Source organism: Corapipo altera, unplaced genomic scaffold, assembly GCF_003945725.1.
Source record: "Corapipo altera isolate COAL_440 unplaced genomic scaffold, ASM394572v1 1b, whole genome shotgun sequence".
NCBI classification, from domain to species: domain Eukaryota; kingdom Metazoa; phylum Chordata; class Aves; order Passeriformes; family Pipridae; genus Corapipo; species Corapipo altera.
Genome location: NW_020884881.1, coordinates 6,844,431 through 6,854,197, shown reverse-complemented (window position 1 = coordinate 6,854,197; position 9,767 = coordinate 6,844,431). Strand labels below are relative to the sequence as shown.

The 9,767-nt window shown below is 36.4% G+C and overlaps 1 long non-coding RNA gene across 1 annotated transcript; it reads right to left on the bottom strand.

The window, feature by feature from the left end:
* Positions 1-365: 365 nt before the first annotated feature.
* LOC113945446 lies at positions 366-9,180 on the bottom strand. Its single transcript, XR_003527091.1, has 3 exons — positions 9,148-9,180; positions 7,494-7,599; positions 366-426 (listed from the first exon to the last, which is right to left on the bottom strand). It is a non-coding gene; the product is annotated as an uncharacterized LOC113945446 (long non-coding RNA).
* Between the last annotated feature and the right edge of the window lie 587 nt (positions 9,181-9,767).

Genomic DNA, 9,767 nt, shown 5'->3' with positions numbered 1-9,767 from the left:
TGGGTTCAGATCCAGTAGCAACAAATATTGTGTGGGTATTATACATAGAAGTAAGAGCCAGACTGCTCCAGAAGTCAGAAGGAGAGGGAATGTAAGCTTCAAATGGTACACTGTCTCCACCCTGAGACTTCTACAGGTCTCTCAAAATTAGAAGCATACAGAAATAGAGATGAAGTACACCTGCTTTGTTCAAAACATGGCTGAGGCACAAATTTCAGAGACAAGTAGGCTGTACTCACTAATAGTTCGTTTGAAGTATCTGTCCTGGTGCCAATGTCAGCAGAGTCGAGAGGGAGAGATAAGTCTCTGAAGTTCGCAAGCAATCTTCGGATTTACCATTTTAGATCTGCTTCTACAGTGTTTGATCTCTCACTAGGCACTCCTTGAACCTCAGTTTGGCTTCCCCCTTAAGGTTTGTCCAGTGCTCTGTAAGAATGACAGGCAATTCATTAACTAAGTTTCAGAATTAAAAACAGCTCACCAATTTCTTTTTCAGAAAGTTTTGCATAGACAGAGACTTTTCTAGAGCTACTAATTTTTTTCATGGCAATTGTACTTCCTATATCAGCAAATCAGAGCATTATATAGCATATGAGAAGTTACACACCTTCTTCCTTTTAAAAAATAAATATAAAAAACAAACTAAACCCCCCATAAAACTACCAAAAGAAACACTAAGCATATTCCAAATCGAGATATTAATTTTCACCTTTTTTCTTATTATCATTCAGCTCCTAAGCTGGAGAATAAGAATTTGAGGTTTTATTCTAAACAGGTTAAGAAGAAGGAGATTACTCAGTCTATTTAAAAATCAGCTGATATCCTATGTCAAAGCTTACCCAGTAGACTTCTGTAATATAGCACAGGAGAGCTGTTTTAGAAAGGACCACTGAGACTCAACTCACAGGCCTCTGACAATAGGACAGGGCTTCAGTGTAAAGTGTAAATTGGTCTATTATCAGGGGGGAGGGGGAGAAAAGTAGAGTACTTTACTGGATAACGTGTAAAAACAGGTAATTTAAAATTCTGTACATTTGTGTATGGTAATCTGGTTACAAACGAAAACTTGGTTTATAAGAGGTGGGATTGTCATTTGGATTCAAACAACTTCCAGTAGCTTCATTTAAGTCAGTATTATTGATGCAAAACAGTTATCCATTCAATAGTGGGAAATTAGCACAAATACAAAGTTTGGTGAGGAGAAAACAGAGGATCTAAAACAAAAATGATGAAAATCTCTTTATTAAAAGAATTATAGAATCATAGAATCATAAATTCATGGAATAGTCTGGGTTGGAAGGGAACTTTAGAGGACATCTAGTCCAACCCCCTGCAATAAGCAGAGACATCTTCAACTAAATCAGGTTGCTCCGAGCACCATCTAATTTAATTTTGAATCTATCCAGAGATGGAACATCTACCATCTCTCTGGGCAGCCTACTCGCCTTATAAAAAGCGTCTTCTTTATATCTAGTCTGAATCTACCCTCTTTTAGTTTAAAACCATTGTCCTATGTGCTCTTAAGAACAGGCTCTGCTAAAAACTTTGTCCCCTTCTGTCTTTCAAGCCCTCTTTAGGTACTAAAACGCCGCAGTAAGGTCTCCTCAGAGTCTTCTTTTTTCCAGGTTGAACAACCCCAGCTCTCTCAGCCCATCTTCGTAGGAGAGGTGCTTCAGCCCTCTGACCATTTATGTGACTCTCCTCTGGACTCACTCCAACAGGTCCATGTATTTCCTGTACTGATGACACTGGAACTGGACACAGTACTCCGAGTGGGATCTCCACAGAACAAGGGAAAGGGGGAGAATCACCTCCCTCTACCAGCTGAGAGCCCTCGCTAAAGTCACATCCCTCTCAGTTCATCATATCATCCCACAGCTTGTCACAGGCAAGCCTGATACGATTCCCCTCTCCCTTCAAGTCTAGTTTGAAGGTCTGTCAATGAGCAAAGACTTTCTTTCCCCTTTGAGAAAGATATAACCCATCTGGTGCCCGCCTGCCTGGAGTCAAATAGACCATCACATGATCAAAAAACCCAAAAGTGAGCTGGTGATGTGAGTCATAGAACCATACATTGATAGGTTGGTTCCATGCATTAGTAAGCTCGGTCCATCTATTTCTTCCAAAGTTGCTGCTTGCAACTGGAACTATAAAGGCAAAAATTGTGCTGCAGATGCCCTTACCAGCCATCCCAAGGCCCTGAAATCTCTGATTACTCTTGGACTACACGTTGCAGCTTCTTGGTTACTCATATAAAACAGAAATAATGGGCAATAATCCAATCTAGGAAGTTTCCTAGCAATGTTCTTGACCTCGAGGACAATGCAGAATTCCCTGATAGAAAGGTCTCTATAGAATATTGGTCCCTCTGTTCCTTTCAGAACGGAGTCAACTGCAACTATAATTTGCCCTTTTTTCCTGGTGGATGTGGTTGTGATTTGGAGGATACACCTTTCTGACCTTGGCAACACCTCTGATGTAGATGAACCATCATGCACAACATCCATTGACTGGTCTTCCACATCCAGAGCCTCATATCCGTTGTACAGAGGTACCTGAGAGAGCAAGCTGGGAAAGAACAGGGTTTATCTGCCATCCCAAGTATGAACTTCCCTCCAGTCATTCCTTTTCTTTAAGCTGTTGCCTTGAATCTGGAGTGGGGAATACACTGGAAACATGAAATTAGTGATGGAGGTTTCCTCACAGGATGGAATCACCACAAGTATGGTTTGCCACTTAATGGAGCCAGAAGGTTGGGTGGATGACTCCTTCTCTATTTTTCTCTGTCTTTTTCTTAAACAGAAAAATATCACACATTCAGTGAATCCTAAAATACAATGAAATGGCAATCAGGAAGGGAAAAAAAAATTAAAATTAGGAATAATATTGTAAGTACATTTTTTGCCCAGAAAAAGATGGTTTAAAAAAAAAATCTCCTTATACTTGTCCTCGCAAGATTAATAAAATGCTTGAAAACCATGCTTTTGACCCTTAGCATTAAAAGATCTGCTTCTGAACAAGAGAAAACATTTCCTGTAGCTGTAAGAACAGCACAATTATTCCAGTGTTATAGAGAATGGGGAATGGGTTTTCTCAAGCATGGAACTTTTTACTTCAACATCAGAACTGGTTGATAATGAACACTAACCTTTAGCCCTTCCCATATAATCTAGCACCCGTTTTGTATGTGGAACAATAAAAAACAATACAGTGTCTTAGAAAATATGCTGGGACATTTTAAAGCAGTATGCCATTTTTATTCAGAAATATTTTTAGAGGGTAAAAAAATAATTAAAAAAATGGAACAAAAAACCCCCAATCAGATAGAGCAGATGGAGGGACTACTTTGCAAAATTCCTACAGTAAATCAAAAGACTTGGAGCTGTGTAAATGCTTTGGTAACACGGAGTTTCCATAGATGCGATCGGCACTGCAAGAGAAGCTGACAAAGATGCATCACACACAGTTAACCTTTTAGGTATGATTGGAATGAACTGCACAGTGCTTTGTTGAAGCCCTCTTGCCTCTCTCCAGAGACTTGCAGGGAGCTAAACCTTTTCTTCTATATCAATATAAGAAACATCCTGTTATTTTATGACACTGCTAAGTGACATCATTTTTGAACCACGTTTCATTTTCGAACTTCATGGTGCTGTGAGATTCAAGGACAAAAAGAATAATCTGGTCTGCTGACAACAACTATGCAGTTTAAGAAACTTTCTGAAAGAGGTACCACTAAAATTCCCATTGCAATAAATGGGACTCCTTTCTAAGATCATTTCTTTATTTTTTTGTCAAACAAAAGTAATCTCTTCTACCTGCAGAGATATCTGCATTATGACATCATGCCACCCAGCTATCACATTTATTTTTACTCCTTAGATTAGAAAGACTTTTTTATAGAACAGTAAGGAGTTCTGAAATAGCTTAGTGTTCTTAGTTCCAAGGAGTATGCTTTCAATATAGCATTAACTTTACTACCTGCAAAGAAACCTTCTACCTGGTCATATGCTTGTAACTTGATGGAACAGAAGAGATGTATTATTTCAGACAATGTTACTATTTATCTAAATGCTGTCAAACGCAGATGGAACAGGCACATAAGTGTTCTTACAAAGGATCTCTGATGAAGTGGTATCAGCTATCAGTTGAAGTGGTATCAAATCAGACAAATGATACTCATCTTCCACAGCAAGCAGTCCAGAATAATGATGCAAATCATAATGAAATCTTAGGAATTAGAACAAGGATTGTAAGTATGCCTGATTTCTACTCCCAGTTCCAAACTCAAACATCTTGAAGAAGTCATGGGTGTTTTCCATCAGCAATACTGTATGCTAACTTTGCATGCTAAATTATTCACCATACATTTTGAAGGATTTGAGTACCAGAACTAACACCAGGGAGAGGGGTGAAAGTTTCATCTTTTTGAGAAACTGGTTGTCAACCAACACTGTATTGATTAGAGGTCTGTCTTTTGGCACACAAGTTTTGAAATGTTGTGCTCAGTTTGCAAATCAGATGAAAGTTTACAAGTGCTCTCCTGCAATTCACACTTTAGTATTCAAGATAGTAAACTGAGGGGGTGAATTGTGGAAAGCCTATTGCATTTCAATCTGTGGGTGGAGATCACATTTGCTGGATTGTTCCTGTGTATAGTTTGAGAAGTTCTTTGTGATTGAAGTTTCTGTCTGAATGTAAATTAGTCTATTGTTGCTGTTATGATTATCTCTGCAGGCATCTGTGAAAAAGTGAAAATAGAGTAAACACATGGATCTTCTAGATTTTGTAAAACTATCTTTCTCAGAACAAAGATGTGCAGGCCTGGCCCACATGTGTGGACGTCAGTAATGTCTGAGAAGCAAGTGAGTGACGTCATCAGTGACACACTGCCAGTCTCATACAACATTTCTCTATTCAGTCTGCAAGCTTAGATGGAGCAGGTAGAAATGAAATGTGAATTTTCTCCCAAAAAATCACTTGAAAGGTACTATTTAAATCATAAATCTGTTAATATTAACACATAGCTGCAAAACTCTGGCTTAGTGAAAATTATTAGGTAGTCACAATCGTGAAAACAGCATGACCCCTGCTCAAAGCAGTGAATAGTATATTCTACACTGGTTCAAAAGGTAATATAACAGTTTAGCTGATAACGATTGTTAATTTTGTAGGTTTTTTACTTCAAATTGGTTTTTGGTCTACAAATGAGACCACAGATTCCATGAGCTTAAGAAAGATTTATATTACTCCTTTTGCCTCTCTACTTTAAACCAAGCTTTTTATTTAATGTAGCTACTGTGTTTTAGTTAATCTTCCCATAAATATATAACTGTGACTTAAATGTTTTTAAAATTTCGTTAAAGGTGCAATATATTTTCTAACTTATGGAGTCCTTGAGGAATGGACTGCAAAAACGTGAAAGTCTCACTTCAGTTAGAAATATTTTCAGCTTCCACAAGGAATATTAGTTCTCTTTCTGTTGTTTCATTTTCCGCAATTTGCTCACCGAATGCTTTTACTCTTACCAACTTTTTTTTCTTAACAGCTGCGGCATCCATTTTGACTGCAGTAGAACATTTAATTGGGCCTATACCTTCTTCAGTGCAACTACACTTGATGCTTATCCTTGAACAGGGTCTATTGACATGATATGCAATAAGATCTATAGGAAAGTTTTAATTACAAAGAACACAGGAATTCTGAGTTATATTGTCAGCTCCAGTATTGAACCAGCATTTTGACAATTCATTTCATTTTTTGCCTTTATTAAGTGTGGGTAGCTTTACAAGCAACATCAAGTATGCCACAGTTACAGACCTAATACATCTATACCCTGCCTCATTTGTCTGTGTGTACTTCCTTGTGCAAGAAGGCTTATGAAAAATTCAAGCTATGGCTCCACTGGGCTAGAATAAACTGTCCATTGATCAGATTTTCTCTAGTTAATACTCTGTAAGACAAGGTCTTCCCCACAAGATTTTATGCTTGGGGGAAACAGAGTAGCCACTTAAGCCAGAGTCAGCTACTTAAGTGAAAGCTACAAACAAAAAAGGGGTTTCTGAGCAAAGATCTGCATCCACAATAATATTACCTAAAATCTTGTTAGCCTTTTCCAGAGATCTATGCAACCCTTCTACCTTCACTCACAATTGGACCTTAAAGCCTGAGTCAGTCTGGCTCCTTACTTAAATGGTTGTACAATTTACAATCAGTCTAGCTGTAGAATTTCTCTTGACCCTTTAACCAGCTGGTCAAGTGAACTCAGCAGAGGTTCAGAGACAGAGAACATAAATGAATAGCTTTTGATGGGTCCTGGAGTTTTGGTAGATGGCTATTTATCCCAAGCAATTTTTTTACCTTTGTCTTTTTCCTAATAGCCTTCTTGACATTTTAATCAAACAAAGAGCATCCTAGTGATTAGGTTATGAATTAAACAACTCAATTTCTGCCTTTATTAATATTACAAAATCTATTTATTCTTATAATTCACAGCATGTGAGCAAGGGGAGAAAAATATTCTCTGCTTAAGGAAGCATCTGGCAAACATTGACCCTGAAAGCCTTATTTTTATTGTGAGAAAAAAAATCCCTAGAAACTCGGTGGAAATATTTGTCTACAAGACTAATTTTTTAAGCTATGGTTAAATAACTTGAATAATGAAGGATAAACAAAGAATATTTTCATGTATTTTGAAACAAATATTAGGATACATTTCAATAATAGTGTTAGTGTTAGCGCCTAAAGAAAACTAATATATTTGCTACATTTTTATTACTAAAAAGAGAGTTGTCAACCATGTAGCCTATGAGAAAGCACTAACAGTTGGAATAGAAAAATATCAGCATGGAATATTTATCATATTCTCCAACAACCAAAAAGCAAATTAGTTTATATCTATGACGTCTTTCTTATGTCATACTATTAAGGATTCCATATTTTGCTGCTTTAGTAAGATTTTTCAATAAAAATAAAAATAAGGGTGAAAATTTACATTGAAAATACATTGTAAATCAATGCTAGAAAGAAAAATGTTTATCTGAATAAAAGTTTTCCATAAGACATGGAAGAACCATAAAAAACCTGTCTGAAATCAACCTGAAAAATACAGTGTAGGACAGCAAGAAGGAAAAATTATAAAATAGAAGAATTATCACAGAAATTTTCCAGAAACTTCTGCTTAAAGCAAAATGCTTGCCTGTAGCAAAATAATATATATATTTTTTTAATTAGCATTAAAATGTCTGGCATATACGCAAGTCCATGGTTCATTTTAACTCATTTGCTGCCATCAGATATTTTCCTTTTTTTTTTTTTCACTTTGGAAAAGACCACAGGAGACAGAACTCTGTAGGGTTAGCAGTAGTCTGTTGTTTGACTCTCTAAAAGGTCACCACCACTGAACACTCTTTCTCAGTCTGCGACCCCTACTCTTCTGACAGAGTCCTTCCAGCAACCATTGCTCCTGTTATGCTCTTTCAGAAAGTTCTTACCATGTCCTTTTTCTTTGTTTTCCAGTACAACTATGGCTTCTACAATCACAACACAGCTCCAGGATCTCAGTGGCAGCTTACACCAATGAAAGCATATCTCTCCATTCTAGGAAAAGCAATCAGATATTTTTCTGAATATTGTGCTCTGAGAGGGGAGGAAAGCTCTCCAATCACATTTCAGGAAAGTAATAAAATTCAATATTCTAAACATTCAATATTCTAAAGTCCTGGGGATTTTGAGGGTTTGCTTGTTTAGTTTCAGTTGTTTGGGTTTCTTTTTTTGTTGTTTGGTTTGTTTGTTTGTTTGTTTTGCATAAACTTAAATCCAAAGAGACATATGTCTTTAAGTCTGGTTTCTGAGATCAATCATTTTCTGCCAAAATGCTCCCTTATTCAAACTTGGTTAGGATCAGTTGCTTCTGAAAATAGACCTGTGCTGACCAATTATTGCTGTTACATAAGCTTTAGTACTTCTTTAAAGACTGAGCTTGTCAAGAATGTAATTTGACAAGCTGAATCATTCCAGATCATATATGATGGATTTCAAACTAAATTGCATCTGACCCTCTGTACACAGCAGAAGAGCACATCTTTATGGAATTCCTCATGTGTTCATTTTTTTTTTGCAAATATATTATTTCATACTGTACTTCAAGGAATTTATTTTGACAGAGATATGTCTTCTCAGCTATGGCTTTTAGAGTGCAGAATGGCTTAAGTATAAAAATTTTTTTAAATGGCACAAATTTGTCAGGCATTATTAGGAATTAAAACAAGCCATTATTTGCTATCTTGTCCTGTTGGAAAAGGATTTTTAAACATAGTATTTACCTTTAGTCTGTAGTGCAGCAGTGTAGCAAATTATAAAATAATTTGCTAGAATCTGTAAACTCAAGCGATATTTTTACAAACAGAATTCTTTTAGTGATTCCCCATTAGATACAAAATATATCTAGTTTATACCCTTTTCACCCAGTGAAAATGAAATCACCCAGATGATCTAGTTTACATGGCTGTATAATATCCAATAAAGCCTAGGTAAGGTGAATCTCAATTTAAAATAAAAGAGGACTTAATGAATGTTCCCTGTAAAATTCAGAGGGACAGAGTTTGAAATGGTCTGGTAGCATTTCTAAATACCACAGCAACAATGACAGGTTTATGCATATATTCTGGGAATCAGTGCGTAGTTGGATCTGATTAATCCTATACTAGACCTCTATCTCTAGTCTCTTATGTAGCTGGATGGGAGACGTGAAACAGCTATTGGAAAAACCTTTGCGTGAAAGAGCCACACAATGACTTTCTAACCTTTGGCTGAATATCTCCAGTTTCATTTAAACATCTTTTTTTTCCCGTGACTTCTCATTCCCCTCATACTGATTAAATTTAAGATTTTTTTCCTTAAATTATGAGTTTTTAATAGAGTTCGAACATATTTTAGTGTGCATGTGGATACATCCTGAAGATATGAAAATAACTACTAAACATTTTCTGAACTGTTTCTGGATCTGACAAAAATAACTCCCAGCATAACATATATCAGATACTTGTACAGTTATCTACAAATGCACAAACTCCTACTTTTGAAAATGAAGTGGACAAAATTCTCTTTGTGTAGGAGTATCTTTCTCTTTGATAGAGTCCTTCTTACCCACTAGGGATTGATCCTGAACTTCATTACCGTTTTGACAGCTAAACTGTTCTTTATACTCCTTTCTCAGTTCTACCTGCTCCAGTTTTCTTTACATATAGATAAATATTCATGAACTTTTCTTGAGCTTTTAATATTTTGCCAATTATTGTTTCACTCTTCTCCCCAGTAAGGTTAGAAAAATCTTTACATTGTCTTCATGAGATCTGGAGTGGCTAATACTTCTACAATTTGGGAGAGAACTGCAAATTACATGGATAATGTCTGTAAATTCCCTCTACAGTCAATAAAGAGGCTTTTCCAGAGTTTTCTAAAAGGGACCATAAAATAATTTCTCTATTTGCTGTTAGACATAGGAATGTTTGTTTTAGCTCTCCAGAAAGTTATCGTATTCTCTGCAGATCAGCAAGATTTAAAGTGAAATGTTATGCATGACAAATTTTAGTACCAGTGATAGGATTATGCAACAATTAAATTACTTGATCTTTCTCTTTCTCATGGCCTTTGAACCTGTCTTTCAAGATATTTGTTGTGCTATGTTTTGGCAGTTCATTTATATGGCAACAATATCAAACTGGACAGTAGAACTACTGGAGTGGCTATATCAGTGAACAAGGGAA